The 15,458-nt window shown below is 44.7% G+C and overlaps 1 long non-coding RNA gene across 1 annotated transcript in view; it reads left to right on the top strand.

Annotated features, from left to right (window-relative positions):
- Positions 1-15,458, top strand: part of LOC118897132 — a 35,155-nt gene that overhangs the window by 7,019 nt on the left and 12,678 nt on the right. The window contains exon 2 of the long non-coding RNA XR_005020345.1: positions 16-89. This is a non-coding gene — a long non-coding RNA (uncharacterized LOC118897132). The remainder of the gene's footprint in view (positions 1-15; positions 90-15,458) is intronic.

Here is a 15,458-nt window from a genome sequence, read left to right as displayed (position 1 = left end):
TTATTGCACAATCAGGTGGAGAACGCTTGCTGTGCTGCTGCATTTGGATGATGGTGGTGATGGACCACAGATGGAATGCCCAGCAAGAGGTAAACGCCCCACAGAGGATGGCATTCATCCCTGTACCACCTTCATGTTCTTTGCCATAACTGTGTGAGCCTGCTCTATTATTTACTTAATAATTTTCTTTAAATTTATTCATTTAAAGATCTGAAATATATTTACTGAAAATGAAAACTTTATGCCAGAAATGTAGATGGTAAGCAAATACTGCTTCATAATAGAAGGCAACTGTAGAGGGAGCACAATGGAAAAAAAAAAAAAAAGGTTATGCCATGCCAGCTAGATACTGCTAAGGGCTATAGCCCACAGTTTCCCAGTTAAAGTGGGAAATTAGCAAGAGTCGGAGAGATGGGCACTTATGCTCAGAAACAGAAGCCTAGTCACTGAAACGGAGGTCAGTTTTATGTCGTTAATGCTAAACACTTCAATGTTGAATAAGAAGAGAGGTTTTCAAATTGATTTTCTTGAACTTCCTTCAGAAAACATCTTACATAAAGAACAGTGTGTAAAACAGATAAAAAGCAACAACAACAAAACAAAAAACAAAGCAGCTGCTCCGAAAAAAGCCAGGGTAGGGGCCCATTCCCTACTATGTCAGACCCCAAAGCAGTCAGTCTGCACTTTGAGAAACACTGGCTTTTGGGAACCAGGGGCTCCTGGAGGCCTTGCTGAGTAAGCACAGTTTGAGGACTTGGGCACAGTGACAGGATTCTGCAGTCTTTGTGGCAGCAGGAGGGGCATGAGGTAGGTGAGGGAGAATCTGTAAAGAGGTTGGCCATACCTGTAGTGGGGAGAGGGTTATGAGATTTCTGACCTAGGAGTGAGGCTATTTCATTTTCCTGTGCTAGTTTCTTTAAGTCTAAGGAGACGACAGGACAGTGGTCTCTTGGACTAGAGCAAATAGCTGGGTTTGCCTTTTGGGTCAGGTGGGACAAAGAAATCCAGGCATGGGGGTTAAGAAAGCTGAATCTGTATTTCAGGGTATTTGTAAAGGAAAAAGTTCCTGGAATTTGGGATTATCTCTGGCCTGGCTCCTGTTCCTTCACTCTGGTAAATCAGGAAATCATCCAAGCCCAGAAAGAAACATCACATGATCATTCTCAACACATCTGGGGAATCTTTTATGACAACTAATGGGAAGCCTTTTTGACTCTGGGAAAACATCTAGGGTGAATCAGTGTGGTCAGTTTTGAAGGAAAACCAGAGTTAGACTAAGTTGTAATTCTCACCATGAGAAGTTTAGCCAACTCTCATGGATACGGTGGCATCCCACCCAGATCCCCTTTTTGGGGCTGATGCTCCAACCCTGGTCACTAGGAACACTGGCTTCGAAGGGCTCAGAATTGTGTCTTTCGCTGAGATTTGCTCTGGCAGCAAGGAACTGCATCATCCAAGGTTCCATCCTCCTCAGGGAGCGGCCTGCCCCATGACTGGCTAATACCGGGATACAAAGGCCGGGTCCCTTGCCTTCAAGTTGGGACAACCCTGAAGGTCCTTCTTAGCTCCAGAGCCCTCTGTAGGATTGATTCAGGTTTTAGTTGCCATCTCATCTTGCGTTAGCTCCCATCTTCCTGTATTCTTGGTGACATCATGATATGAAACCAGACAATGGAATTAAATAATATTAAGTTTCCAGGAAAGTGGAATCTCCTGAGGAATAAGGATATCTCCATGAAACAAGACTGCTCAGAGATGCAGAACCTCTCCCCTAAGCCTCCCGTATAGGGCGGCTCTTCCTTGGGGACAAATAATAAAGTCTGAGTCAATACAGGTAACACCTGAGTGTGTAATGCACACACACACACACACACACACAGAGTTCAAGTATAAAAGTAGCATCCCCATGACTAGGTGTTCATCTGTGTGTACATCTGTTCCAGACCCGGTTTATATTCCGCCCCGATTTGCTCAGCCTCACCTACCCTCTAGTTCTTGGCTGTCTGATCAATGAAGAACCCCAGCTGCTTCCTCTGTCACCTCATCTCCTAATACCGCCATCTGTCTCAGCCTCCCCTGAGCGAGGGCCAGACTTTGGCAAGGCCTCCATAGCGTCTGCTGTAGCGGTAGCCACAGCGGCTCCAGTGCCCAGGGATGACCTGACGCACCTACAGAAGCTTTGGTTTTAGGGGAAGTCCCAGATCCCCACATGAGATTCCGTTTTCCCGGAGGAGCTGGATAACATAACCTGCAAGTTTGGGGGGTTGTGATGTCCCATTGGCTGAGACAGGAGACAGGAAGGAACAACGAATAGATGACTCCTTTCTTCTCCCCCTCCTGGACTGTTCCAGGTACCCTGACTCCATATGGTCTTTCTGGAGACTTCCGGTGTGTCTGAGCAGCTGGCTGTCTTGTTTTGTGACGCTGCAGCCAGCTTGGTAATTACCACTCCGCATTTGTCTCCATCCTTCCCTGCCTCTCTTCCCTCTCCCCCCTCACCCTGGTGGCCCTGGGATTGCATCACTGGTAATGTGTTTGCACCTAAGATTTGATGCAGACCGCTTTCTCGGGGACCCGAGGTAAGGCAGTGTCTGAAAGCTTTCCTGTGCATTTAAATGAATATGTTATATTTCAGTACTGTGTTTAGCATCCAGCTATGAAAGGAAGTACCAACACGCGCTTAACAACTGAGCTGAACGTGTGTGTCACAATTGAATGTGTGTGTTAACATCTGAACAATTGTGGGAAAAGGCTAAATTGGTATCCAGAGCTGTAGGGTCAATCCATGTTAAAGTTGGTGTATTAGTTATCTATTGCTGCATTACACGTCACTCCAAAATACAGCGGCTGAAAACAGCGAATATTTATTATCTGACAGTTCTAAGTGGGTCAGGAATCTGGGAGCAGCTTAGCCAGCAGTTCTGGCTCAAGGTCCCCCACGAGGCTGCAGTCAAGTTGTCAGCTGGGGCTCCAGGTTCAACTGGAGGAGACTGCTTTCACACTCACTCACGTGGCTGTCGGCAGGCCTCAGGGCCTGGCCACGTGCGCCTCTCCATGGGGCTGCCTCAAGCGCAGCCCCCAAAGGAAGCCATAGTCTTTTTATAACTGAATCTTGGAACTGGCATACCATCATTTCTGCCATACTCTATTCATTAGAAGTGAGTCAATATATACAGCCCACACTCAAGGGGAGGGGATTACACAAAAGTGTGAATACCGAGGGTGGGAATGATGGGGGGTTATTTTAGAGGCTACCACATGGGTATACTATTCCAATGGTAACTTATACCAACTGTCTCTGCTAAGTCTCGGAGAAATCCCCTCCTGTCTTATCCCAAGAGCTTCTTGGATTTATTCTAGAAATCATTCTGATTGAGCTGAATAATTTCGGCTGTTTGTGTTTCCAGTTGTGTGGGAGCTGAAAATCTGTGTTGGTGATGGTATTTCGGTCAAGGCTGGGAGAAGCGTGGCATTCATGTGGGAGCAAAGATGAACAGAGCCCTGGAATGCCACAAGGACAAGTCATCCTCAAGTGTCCTGAGAGTGAAACCACGGGCCTGAGCAATGAGTACTGGACTCTGCAAGCTGCATGACCAATCTCGCCTTTGTGTTTGGGAAGCAGAAAATTTAATGCAGCACCTCTCACCAAGACCTACTGTCTCAGTATTGCCATGGGTACCATCAGGGATGCACAGATGAGTTAAGACAAGCTCTGTCCTCACAGAATTTATTTATATGAGCTTAGAGCTCAGAGGGGGAGGTCAAGGCTACTCGCATAAATTTGGAAAGCATCAAGCGATAGGAACACTATAGAGGAGTGAGTGTAGATAGAGCCCAAAGAGGTTGAAGATAGCACTCGGGGCACTCCAATACTTAGTGACTGGTGAGAGGTGGAGCCACCAGCATAGAAGAATGGGAGGTCTCATCTTATTTGTCCCTAAGCAACATTTGACCCAGCCAGATCAGTGGTTAGTTTGGTTAGTTCCTGGTTATAAGAGTGCCTTTGGGGGCTTCCCTGGTGGCACAGTGGTTGGGAGTCCTCCTGCCTGTGCGGGGGACACGGGTTCGAGCCCTGGTCCGGGAGGATCCCGCATGCTGCGGAGCAACTAGGCCTGCGCGCCTAGAGCCCGTGCTCCTCAGTGAGAGAGGCCACCGCAATAAGCCCGCGCACCCCAGCGAAGAGTAGCCCCCCGCTCGCTGCAACTAGAGAGAGCCCGTGCACAGCAACGAAGACCCAACGCAGCCCAAAATAAATAAATAAAAATAAATAAATTTATTTTAAAAAAAGACCACCTCTGGGTCCTCCTGCAGCCAACTCCAGGCTCCCAGACCCCCTGTTCAGAATAAGCACGGAATCAGGGAGCTCTCAGCAGCAGTTTTTGTTTTGTTTTTTTTAAATAGGCTTTCTTTTTCAGAGCAGTTTTAGGTTCAAGGCAAAACTGAGCAGAAAGTACAGAGAGTTCCCACAGACTGCCCCTCCTGCCGCCCCCTGCATGCCTCCCCCATTACCAACACCCCCATCAGAGTGGCACATCTGTTATAATTGATGAAAGTACATTGACACGTCATTATCACTCAAGGTCCAGTGAGTTACATTAGGGTTCATTAGGTGTTGTACGTTCTGTGGGCTTGGAAAAATGTCTGATGACATGTATCCACCGTTATAGTATCATACAGAGTACTTTCACTGCCCTAAAAATCCTCTGTTCAGCAGTGGTTTTTAAAACCTCTTTTTAAGAGCAAAGTGGAAGGGCTTGGGGAAGTAGAGGAGCACCACCCTGCTTGTGGCTTCTAGAATTATCCCAGATGTGGTCCTCAGTCTCACAAAGAACACTTTGAGTGACCACTGTCTACTGGAGCGGAGTTCCCAGCTGCCACTGCTGCCCCTGGACCCTGGATCCAGCAGCTGTGGCTTCAATCTTGCTCACACTCACCCTTGTTTTTTTGTTCCATCGATAGCACGTGGGGATGTTTATTGGCTTTTGAGTCAAGCTATCCATATTTAAATGTTTTCTAAAAAGCATGTTATCTATCAATGCTATGAGTTGGAGCAGAAAGATCCACCGAATTTTGAACTTATTGCATCATCTTGACTGCAAGTTTCTGTAAGGTCTTTTTTTTGGAGCTAGATTTGCTTTCTTTTGGGTATGAATAATCCCCAAATCTCAGATCCCAAGAGTTGAGCCTGATAACAGGCACAGGAAGTCTGGATTTTATTTAGGTTATACCAGAGGCAGGTGATCCTTATGGGTGAGAGAATATTGATTCTTGATTGTGAAATAAGAAAAATAATATTTTGTTTTGCATTGAGTTTCAATGAAATCATAATGTGATAGTGCTTTATAAATAATGTGATAGTCAAATGCCCTGTGAATTATAGTTGTTACTAAAGAAGGGTCATCAACAGGGAGGGGGCTCTTTGCATAGATCTGGTTCACAGAAACCTAGCATACTCATTCTAGTTTCTTCAAGCAAAGTGCAGTAAGCAGAACCGTGGGTTTAAAAAATGCACGTTCATTTCTCATTCATCCTTCCCCTTAGGGTCTAGTGCTGTAACCAGATATGGACCCAAGGCCATGCCAAAATGAAGGGAAAACATCTGGCCAATTTATTCAATTCAATAAATGCATCCTTTCAAATTGGTCCAGAAATTTGGAGCCCAGACCTCTAGGTAAATGTCTGGCTAAATTTTTTGATTCAACTGATGTTTTGGGATTGTGTAGACACTACTTAAGAGATCAAGGGTCAAGCAGCAAATGGAGAGTCTAATTGGGATTAAAACTTGGAGTCCTTGCGTTGAGGGAGGCTCAGCTCACTACCTGATTCCTAGGTGGTGCCACTGTTGGGTGGAAGCTGGGGAGAGAGAGATGAGACCTGCAAGGGGCACATCCAGTTCCTTCTTCTGGACATTAGTCAGGGAGCTCCTTTCTTTTGGTCCCTGCCCTCTGACTCTTCCCAGCTCCATTTTACATGTCACGAGTGATGGATCACTTCCTAGGGAGGCCCTTTCCTTAATGCACCATTCTCTGGGGAACTGTTCTTTCCTGCTCTTCTCCATGGAAGTCTCCATTTTGGTCAAGGCCACCCTGGGGGAGCTCAGCCTATCGAGACCAATCTCTTCTCTTTTCCAGAATCACTTTCTGACTGAGACCAAAGACAGGCTCACAGGCCTGACACAGCAGGAAGGAAGCTCAGAACATAGAAGCCAGGATGATTAGGGGAAAACTAAGAAAGGGAGGGGGAAAATGAAGAGACTTCCCCATAGCATATTATCTCTATTATGATTATTATTATCATCTGAATCTCTCGTGGCAATTTATTCCTTTTGACCTCTGAAATCTAATGAGATAGTGGATGCAAACCTCCTAGCATTGGACTTGACACAAGTTGGTGCTCTTCTTCCAGGTGTGTCTTCTTCCAGGATTCTCTGCATTGCTCACAGTGCCTCGAAGGAAGCCGATGCTGGATTCAATCTCTTGACTGAATAAAGAAGCTTCATTCTATTTGACATACCAGCAAACAAGCTGTTCAAAAACAGTTCTCAGTTAAGAGCACTCTTTGCTGAGGAAGGGAAACCATGGCCACTCACGTCACTGCATGGAAGGGTAACATGGGGCTGGATGTCTGCAAAGACAAGCATAGCCCTTTTCTCCTCGCCTGGAAATCCAGGTGGATGTAGTCTTCCTGGATTTTTCCGTGAGTGGTGATAGCTGCTCCCTGCATGACATCTCCATCCACCTACTTCTACCCCTAATCAGTTGCCCTAAAAAATTTCATTCAGAGACCTCATAATACCTAGTGGCTAAGCAAGATCCTGACCCCTTTTTCAGAAAGCTGCCTCTCCAGACTGGCTTCCTGCCACTCCAGGGCCTGAGATATAAAAGACCCTGAAGCTCATGCAGTTGAAAAGACTAACCCAAGTCAACCAATCAACAGAGAAGCACAGGGACTTCCCTGGAGGCACAGGGGTTAAGAATCCGCCTGCCAATGCAGGGGACATGGGTTCAAGCCCTGGTCCGGGAAGATTCCACATGCCACGGAGCAACTAAGCCCGTGCGCAACAACTATTGAACCTGCGCTCTAGAGTCCGCAAGCCACAACTACTGAGCCCGTGTGCCGCAACTACTGAAGCCTGCGTGCCTAGAACCCGTGCTCCGCAACACAAGAAGCCACAGAAATGAGAAGCCCGCGCACCACAGCAAAGAGTAGCCCCTGCTCGCTGAAACTAGAGAAAGCCCACACGCAGCAATGAAGACCCAACACAGCCATAAATAAATAAATAGATAAATAAATAAATTTATTAAAAAAAAAAACAGAGAAGCACAGCTGCAATCAGAATCCAGGGCTTCAGACTCTCCATCCAGTGCTCTTCCCATTTTACCTAACCTAGTGCCCCTCTTCTTTTCAAAATATGTAACCCACAAGAGGTTCCATTTCCTTTTGTTCTTAGATGACTGTCTATTAAAAAGGGAATGAATTAAATTAACTTCTAACAAACTCAGCATAAATGACATCTCCCAGAGATATGGCCACTTTTCAAGGTCCCCTCAACATGGTAGGTATCTCAGGTGCTACACCAGGTTGGACGGGGGAGTGTCTTTTGAGGAGGAGAATTCTTCCTGAGGGGCGAGAAGAAGCTGTGGGACAGCTGGGAAGCTGGCCAGGGATCTGCGGTAGGTGGATGGGTTCCAGAATTGAGAGCCCGGCTCATTTATCAGCAGGCCGCCAGGCAAGGGTGTGTCAGAGTTTTTGCTTCATCATAGTTTAGGCTGAATAGCCCTCTCCCCTCAGCTAATCTGCAGTAGTTTGATCTATTTATTGAAAGTGCAGGTCCCAGAACTGACCTGCTTGAACATTATTTTTGATCATTCCTTGGGTCCCATCTCTGGAGGTAGAAAGGCCTCGTACAGACCACATTAAGGTGGGACAGGAAGAGCTTTGGAAACAGACAGCCCTTGGTTCCCATTCTGGTTCTCCTGACCTGCCAGCTAGATTAGCTTAATAGGGATAATGATACCTGTCTTGCCAGGTTGTTGTGGGATTACATGTTCTGTATGTACATACTAGGTGTTTCATAAATGGTAGCTATTATTGTCATGAATATTGTTAACTATGTAACCTTGGGCAAGTTACTTAACCTCTCTGAGCTTCTCCTCTGCAAATTAGGGATAATTTTAATTTTAACGTAGTCAAATTTATCAGCCTTTTGAGGTCATGAAGATTCAAGCTTCCTATTACTTTTTTTTTTAATAAGTTGGTTTATTTATTTATTTATTTTTGGCTGTGTTGGGTCTTTGTTGCTTCACGCGGGCTTTCTCTAGTTGCGGCGAGCGGGGGCTACTCTTTGTTGTGATGCCCGGGCCTCTCATTGCAATGGCTTCTCTTGTTGTGGAGCACAGGCTCTAGGCACGCGAGCTTCAGTAGTTGTGGCACGTGGGCTCAGTAGTTGTGGCGCGTGGGCTCTAGAGCGCAGGCTCAGTAGTTGTGGTGCATGGGCTGAGCTGCTCCGTGACATGTGGGATCTTCCCGGCCCAGGGCTCAAACCTGTGTCCCCTGCATTAGCAGGCAGATTCTTAACCACTGTGCCACCAGGGAAGTCCCCCTATTACTTTTATATTGATGTGTACCTTTCTTGTCTCAAAAGTTTTTTATAGACATTAGCATCACATTGTAGTCCAGAGTTTTACTTGCATGCTTCCTGTGATGACTATGAAATATCCAGTGTTTGTTCTGGAACCGGATGTGCCTGTGTGTCCTGTATTCTATGGGAACCATGCCCAATAGGTTCACATCATGTCTATGAAATAGGTGTGCTAGAATTATTGCATTTTATACATTAGGAAGTTGCCTCACAGTGGTTATGTTTTTTGCTTATGGCAGACATGTTAACTTCTGCCTTGCATCCTTTGGCTACAAAAGGGCGAGAAAGCTAAATACTCATTCTCCCAGCCTCCTTTGCAGCTAGAAGTGGTCATCTGACAGTACTGGCCAATGAGACCTAAATGAGAATCTCTGGATGCTTCAGGGAAAACCCTTGTTTTCTTAATAAAATGGACTACAGTGACATCCCCTCTCCGTTCTATCTTTCTTGAATGCAGATGTGATACCTGGAGTAGGCGCAGCTATCCTGAGACCATTAGACGACAGAAAGCCAACAAACTAAGGATGGCAGAATGGAAAGATAGACCTGGAATTCCTGGTGGCATCACTGAGGTCTAAACCCGTAGAAATAACCATCTACCTCTAGGTGCCTAACACTCTAAAGTGAAAAGCTATATGGACATCTTGCGGGGGGAGTTGTGAGAACCCTCCTTAAGCCAAGAGAGGGTCGCAGAACTTCTTGGCTCTGTCTCAGGGCAGACAGAAAGGGGCAGCTGAGCATATGAGCAAGTTTGCTTTCTTTGCCTTACTGAGAGTTTTGAATGCATTTCTAGGACAAGCTCCACAGAGGGCCCTGCTATGAGCTGTCCGCCAGGGTGGTGCTGATATTGGATATTATGTAGCCTAGCTAGTGCGAAACCTGGGCGCTGTGCCTGCAGCTGCCACAGCATGGCAGCAGCCAGGAGAGGACAAGGGATATGTGTGTGTGTGTATGTGTGTGTGTGTGTGTGTGTGTGTGTTTCTCTCTACCATTCCAGTGATTCGTCCCTGACAACTGGGAGAATTCACTGCCCATGGCATTTCCAAATATTCTTCACTACAAAGAGAGAACAGGAATCTGGTGGGGACGGAGGGCTAAGGGCTCTCGTGGGGCCCCAGGTCAACTGTGAGAGAGCCCGACTTATTTTCCAGCCCGTTTGGTTCAATGTGGGATACCACAGGGGGTCTAGGAAGACTGATCACGTGGTTTCATTCTGATTTTCAGGTAGGCGATGAATAAAATTCTGAAGTATCTCAAGGAACTGTCCCACCAAGGGCTTTCTGGGGCACACTCTCCTGAAAGTACATCTGGATGCCAGGGATGGCCTTCAGGCTTTGATTTTTCTTTTCAGGACCCCAAGGATTGGACCTTTTGCTCATCTTTTTCCTGTCCCGTCTTGTCACAACCTTACCAAACAGGACATAGTACATATTTTTCCCCCTTACTTCTCATCCCTCAGTAAATGCACAATCCTAAGGATTTTTTTTTTTCTGAAAATAACTACAGAGAAACTGACTTGGATAAAAACAAAACAAAAACAAACAGGTCAGTTGCTAAGTTACGTGAAGTCTTAGAAGCTTTTGAGAAATAGCTGGTACTGATCTTGGTTGAAATCTAAATGGGACTTCTTTTGACTCTACTTAACCCCTTTCTGACCCTTTCACTGACCCATCTCTTGGATTTCTTTTTCATCCCTTGAATTCTCTTTTGATTCATTGGACTGGTGCTTCTGTATCTCCCAACCTCCTTCTCATTCAGCCTTGCCCTGTAGGAAGGGGGCATTCTACTTTATAGAAAGCGTGAGGTTCTGAAGATGATCTTAGATGGCTTTTGGGAAGAGGAATATGCTTGGTCCTTATCTCCTCACCCTGGGCTCTTTCTTGGAGTCCTATACCATGCTTATAAATGGATGTATCTTTTTCTTTGGGAGTCCATGACTTATGCTTGGTAACTTAAAGAGAGAGAGTCTTAAATAGCTATACATCTGGATTTAATTGTTTCCCTTTTTTCCCTCCCTTTCCAAATCACCAAACTTTGCCCATCTTTCAATTTCCCATCCAAGTTCCATCTTTTCTGTGAAGGCATTCCAAGAAGTCCAGCACAGAAGAACAGCTCCTTTTGGCACTTAGAGTCAGGATATGCAAGATCACTTGATTAACACTAAATCGCTTGTCTATTACATTGCTCCCAGCCAGAATGTCTCTCTACCTAGTTAAGAATTCACAGATGCCCCTCAGGTAATTGAATTAACAGAATTTTGAAACATTCTGTATACCAGCACTACAAATCTTGAGATGAATAAAGAAGGATTTCATTGTGATTTAGGTACACTCTCCAGACTTCCGGTGCTCACTCACCCTTTTTTCCGTCTGTCTCCAAGGTGCTGTCTACTAATCCATTTGCTCTCTCCTTATCAGTCTTCCACTTGCTTCACTTGACCCTTGGGTCTTAGATTCTCTTGTAGCCACCAAGTTATGTGTTATTATATCTTTCTACAGATCCACTTTCCTCAAAGGCAGGACTCTATTTCCTTTCAAGGGTGGGCTCCCTAACCACTGGGCTTTCTTTACAGAGCTCATTTCTCTGGCACACAGACAAATTGTACTCCACCAGATATCTGTGGGGTGATCTTCCAGTCACAGACTGTTTGGGAACTTCACCTTTGTAGAACTCCAGATTGAACAAAAGCTTCATTAGTGGGTGATTATCCACCTTACAAAGGATTCCTTTAGATAGCAAATTCCCAGAATGGGCTTAAAATAGGTTTAATTTAACCCCAGTCCAATTGTACACCTCGTTCAATAACACGCTGATTGTTAAAGATGAGGTACAGTTCTGCTTATTTATAGACTAATTGCTTGTTTGTCCTTTTAAACCCCCTACTTCTTACCTAGTAGATCACACTTCTTTTTTCAAAGTCTTCAAGATTCACTTCTGTGGGAAGGCTATTTTCTGATAAAAAGGAGTGCCTTGGGGGAGGCCCAGCTAAGTCCCATTGTCACTGTTGCCCATGATCAAACAGAGGAAATTACCTCCACCAAAGACCCCCCCCAAGACACACAGCCTCTCCCATCTCTCTTTTCAGATTCTCTATCTCTGTCTGTCTATCTCTGTCTCTGTTTATGTATCTCTCAGCATAGCCAATCAGCAATTTTAAAGTTCACAATTGATTTTAGTCTGGGTCTCTGATTCCCCACTACCAAGGTAGTGTTCACCCCACATATGGCGTTTGAGATAGAGAAAGACTATGGTCTCATTGCCTATATCCACTAGCAAAACTAGATGAAGGAACTTTTCCTCCCTTCTGCTGAAACTTTACCTGAAATTCCACAATAGATACCACTGCATATTCCAGTGCACATGACCTATGGTTCTCATGCTGTGGTTGTGTCTATAGCATTCTGGCTAATCTGGTGGGAAATGAAGGTAATTTGAAGAAAAAACTCAGCTTGTCTATACAAGTGTTGCTTGAGTGTTTCACTTATCAGCTGGATGTATCGGATGAGGGTCTATCCATAGGGGTTTGTTAAGAGCTGTTTCAAAGGATGGTTTAACAAATCGTTGCCATAGCCTCCTAACTGGTCTTCATAAAGTTTTATCTCTCTTTTTCATGAAAATTTCTCCTTTTTAACTGTGCACCTCAAACTTTAATGTGCATATGAATCATCTGGGGAGGCTGTTAAAATGCAGATTCTGGGACTTCCCTGGCAGTCCAGTGGTTAAGACGCTGCACTTCTACTGTTAAGGGACACGGGTTAGATCCCTGGTTGGGGAACTAAGATCCAGCATGCCGGTGGCTTGGCCAAAAAAAAAACAAACAAACAGATTTTGATTTAGTACATTTGGGATGGGAATTGAGATTTGTGGGGGTTTTTGTTTTGTTTTGTTTTTTTATTTCTAACAAGCTCCCATGTGATCTTGATGATGCCAGTTTGTGGACCACACTTTGAGTGGTAAGGCTCTATAAACTGCTAGAGTGAACATTCTGAATGTGAACCTGATCATGTCACTTTCCTACTTGAAATCCATCAATAACCCCCATCACTTCCAAGGTTAAATCCAAAATCCTTAGATGGCATACAAGGGTCTTTAACTTCAGCTCCTTGCCTATCTCTCCAGCTTTATCTGTCACTTGTGTTGTTTCCAGAACTAGTCAAGCTCCTCCTCACTTTGGCACAGGTTATAGACCCCACTGACCTAGCAGACTTCCACCCACCCTTCTAGATTCATCTCAGTTACTGGCTCCACGAATCCTCATCTGTCATCTCGAGGTCTCTGTGCTCCCTCAGTGCTCCCCAAGTACCTGCTGTGTACTTCAACTACATATTGCATGCCTGGAAAGTTTTGTCTCTGTTTCTTTCTCCCCATTAGATAGTCAGTTACTGTGGGAGCATCAGTTATATTCCCTTAATCTCAGGCTCTCCATACCCTAGCACAGTGCTTGGCACACTTAATAAATATTTAAATGGATGTATAGAAATGAGCTCATAGTTTTGTCTTCTTGTTCCCTACATGGTACTTGCTCAGTCAGGGTCAACCTGTCTCTGATTCTTGTCTGCCAAGCACTCATTCTCGGAAATCCTTGTTCAACCTTCTATCTGGGGGAGATGAATCTGATGCCTAGGAGTCATGTCTAATTCCATGGTCTGAACATTAGCAGCAGTTAATTCATTGCTGTTGTTTGGAAAATGCTAATTAATCAACATGATTTGTCTGGTGCTCAAGGGAAAAAGTCAAACTGCTTTAAAAGCAGCATTTACCTCAGGTAACTGAGCTCTGTTAACTAAGGCAGTAGGTCTCAACCCAGGCTGCCCATTGGAACCACTTGGGAATCTTTCAGAAAATACTGATGCCTTGGCCCAGCCCCCAGGCATTCTGATTTAATTGGTCTGAACTGGCCTGGAGGTAGGGTCTGGCATCAATATTTTAAAGAACTACCACTGAAATCACTGTACCAAGTTAAGCATCATAACTCTTTTCTTGATAAGGAGTTAACACTTATCTGATGGATTATCCAATCATTGTTCCTCCTGAGAAACTTTTTTTTTTTTTTTAAAGCACTGTGAACACTTGCATGACCAAGATCAGGTTTAATTATTTTATTATTTTTTAAAATTATTTACTTATTTATTTATTTTTGGCTGTGTTGGATCTCCCTTTCTGTGCGAGGGCTTCCTCTAGTTGCGGCAAGCGGGGGCCACTCTTCATCGGGGTGCGCGGGCCTCTCACTATCGCGGCCTCTCTTGTTGCGGAGAACAGGCTCCAGACGCGCAGGCTCAGTAGTTGTGGCGCACGGGCCTAGTTGCTCCGAAGCATGTGGGATCTTCCCAGACCAGGGCTCGAACCCGTGTTCCCCCGCACCGGCAGGCAAACTCTCAACCACTGCGCCACCAGGGAAGCCCCCTGAGAAACTCTTGATTTAAATTTCTTCTTGACATAATTAGCAAAAGTGATAAAGTTCTTATTTCAACTTATTCAGTAGCTCTCACTTAGTTATGCTCTATGCAGTCTATAATTTTACTAAGAGGCCTTTTGAATTAAAACCCTTTCTTATCAACTCTAACTGGGTTTGAATCAGAAAGAAGGGAAATCAGCTTCAGGTTGTTTTACATCAGCTCTGGAGGTGTTCACTGGTTATCTCTCAAATGGACACAGGAAAGGGAGGAGTTCAGGTGAGGGCAGGGGTACAACTTTTAAGCTTTACCTGGCTCAGTTTAGATGGGGTGATTTCTCTGAAGCATTTTGCAGTCTTAGAGACCCCAGATATGATTTTGGAATTGGCTATAATTTTGAAAAATAGCTGCTAATGATATTCCTCCCTTGGCACAGAGAATTGACAATAGTGCTTATAAAACATTACCATGGAACCTTGCAGAATCAGAGGTGCTTTCATAGGGGGTCTGGTTTCTCTTCAGAGGGGATGGATTTTAATGGGGTCAGGTCTGGGAAGGTCCCCTTTACCCCCTGCTTTCCTCAGTTGGCATATATAGGTCAACAGGGTCCTGGGAGCTACCATCCCATAAAGGGGCATTTGAAGGAGATCCATAAACAGCAGCCGAGAGCACTCTTGCATGTTTCCTAAGGCTGTAATGCTTTCCAGCATCAAACCCATTGGTACAAAGGCTCAGTGTGAGGGACAGGACATAGGCTGGTAAACTCTTGGTCAACAATTGCCAGTTTAAAGTCACTCCTAGTGCCTAGTCTGGTTCCAAGGAGGGTTAGCTTTTAGGCTCATACATATTCCCAGAAGATTTCCCACCTCTGACTTATAAAGGTGACTCCTGAATAAGATCAAGAGTTTTAAAGTGGTTTTGACTCAGGCTGGTAACACCTTGATAATCCCAGAAAGAAAGTTGAGAATTTTTTTTTCCTGGAAAATTTATAGGAAAACTTTAAATGTAACCTCACTAGATATAATTTCCTTGAAGGTAGGGGGCTATTTTTTTCTTTTTTTGTACTCTTCTCTCTACCCCTTCCCCACATTGCCTTGTATATTATGGATACGCATAAATGATAGTAAATAAATACAGCTAAAATTTTTGAGCATTTATTATATGCCAAGTGCTTTGTATACACCCTCTGATTAAATCTTCCCAGTCACTCTGAGAGGTAAGTAATATTATCATCCATTTTACAGATGAGACTATTGAGGCTCAGTGAAGTTAAATAACCCCAAGGCCATACAACTAGTGAGTGACAGAAAGAAGATTCAGCCTGGATTTTATGTTTATAAAACATTTGCTCTTAATTCACCTGGTGTATCTTAAATGGTCCTGGGAATATCTCAGTTAGAGTCATGGGGTGGGGGAGGTGATTT

The sequence above is a fragment of the Balaenoptera musculus genome, chromosome 6, assembly GCF_009873245.2.
Source record: "Balaenoptera musculus isolate JJ_BM4_2016_0621 chromosome 6, mBalMus1.pri.v3, whole genome shotgun sequence".
Lineage (NCBI taxonomy): Eukaryota > Metazoa > Chordata > Mammalia > Artiodactyla > Balaenopteridae > Balaenoptera > Balaenoptera musculus.
Note: the sequence above shows the minus strand (reverse complement) of the source record. Positions and strands in the feature narration are given on the sequence as shown.